Raw genomic sequence first — 1,861 nt, 5'->3', positions numbered from 1 at the left:
TTTGCTCTCTGCGTTCTACACGTCGCCTCCTGCTGCAGGAATCCCTCCCACCAATCTAAATTACATTCTTCATTTTCTAGCATTCGTACAGCATGGAAATAACTTCTTCCTAATAACCTTTAGGATGAAGTTTTCAGTAAAACAAATACTGTATTATTTCTGAATTGTGACGTTGACGTGTTTTATGCATGTGAAAGGTAATGAATTGTAATTGCAGCCTAAGCCAATAAATTGGATTAGTTACTATTATTTATCATTTAAAAACAAACAAATAGAAAACATTTTTCATTAACGGAAAAGTGATAAACTACTTCTTATTTCAAGGCGTAGGTTTGCGTAGGGACGGTAGGGACATAACACGAACAACTTTTCAGGATACTCAAATTGTCCCCACCAACTTTTAAGCAACCTTGTTTGCATTATAGGGTGATTCAAAATGATTGTGACAAAACCATAACACAACATGTCAATAATGAAAAGCATTACAAAACACTAGCTTGGACACATGTATTGAACATCATTTCAGGTTTTACTCATTGATTAAATTATTATTTTTGGCTCTATGGCTCTCTCTAAAATGTGTATTTACTGCCATCCTGTGGCAAATATATGACATGACATACATTTATTATTACGTACACTGCTGGCCAAAAGTATTGGCACCCCTGCAATTCTGTCAGATAATGCTCCATTTCTCCCAGAAAATGATTGCAATTACAAATGCTTTGGTAGTAATAGCTTCCTTTATTTTGCCAAACTGAGTTCTTGTAAGTGGTAGTTTGTAGTAGTAGTAGTAGTAGTAGTAGTCGTAGTAGTAGTAGTAGAAGTAGTAGTAATAGTAGTACTTTGAGCACTTATAAAACATGGAATAAAACTTGAAATGATGTTCAACACATGCGTCCAAGCTAGAGTTTTGTCATGTTTTTTTTTTTCATTTTTGACATGTTGTGTTATGATTTTGGCACATTCATTTTGAATCACCCGATAGGTAATTTAGATTGTCTTCCTATATGTTGTAAGCATAGGCGGAGTTTGACTTTTCTGGCAGGGGCGGCACAATATGTTGATGACCCCAAAACGCAGTGTCAGCAATAAAATTAACTTACAAGAATATTTAAAATAATAAGTTGACAATGAGCGTTTTTTTTGTTTTGCATCATTCTTGAGGGGAATTCTAAATCAGGCTGCTTAGACAATACTTTGCCAAGATCGTCATCCATTGAATTTGGTACGCCCGCCGGTGTCGTGCCGATGTAGTTACCCCAGTCAAAAATTGCATCCCCTGGGCGGAGCCATGGAGGTAGTTTTGGGTCTTTATTATTCAATCAAAAAAAGTTGCTTCAATTTAAAAAAAAAGTTGCTTCAATCAAAATATATATTTTCAACAGAAAAAAGTCGCTTCAATCAAAGAAAATGTGTTTGAATACAAAAATAAATTTGAAACTCAAAAAACTAAAAAAAAATGAATGTGAAAGCTATTTTTCTTTGATTATTTTTATTTATATTTATTTATTTATTTATTTATTTATGCATTTGTTTGTTTGTTTGTTTAATTTAAGTCAAGTTTTTTTTTTTTTTTATTGAAGCAACTTTTTGATTGAAGTAATGTTGATTTGTGTTTGGGCCAAATTTTTAGCCTGGTGCTCCAGACTCACCGCTGTTCCAGCTATACCCTCAGTGTTTGGAAAAACACAGGGAGAACAGTCTGGCCGTGCCATGCAACCAAATTTTGGCTAGGACATTTTTCTCTTTATTATTGAAGCAGTCATTTCTGCAAAAGGATTCCTGAACAAGTATTGACTGCATAGCTGATATAATTAATTGAAGGTTGACTTTTTTGTATTAAAAAACACTTTTTTGT

Source organism: Corythoichthys intestinalis, chromosome 10, assembly GCF_030265065.1.
Source record: "Corythoichthys intestinalis isolate RoL2023-P3 chromosome 10, ASM3026506v1, whole genome shotgun sequence".
Taxonomy (NCBI): Eukaryota; Metazoa; Chordata; class Actinopteri; order Syngnathiformes; family Syngnathidae; genus Corythoichthys; species Corythoichthys intestinalis.
This window is presented reverse-complemented; position numbering follows the sequence as displayed.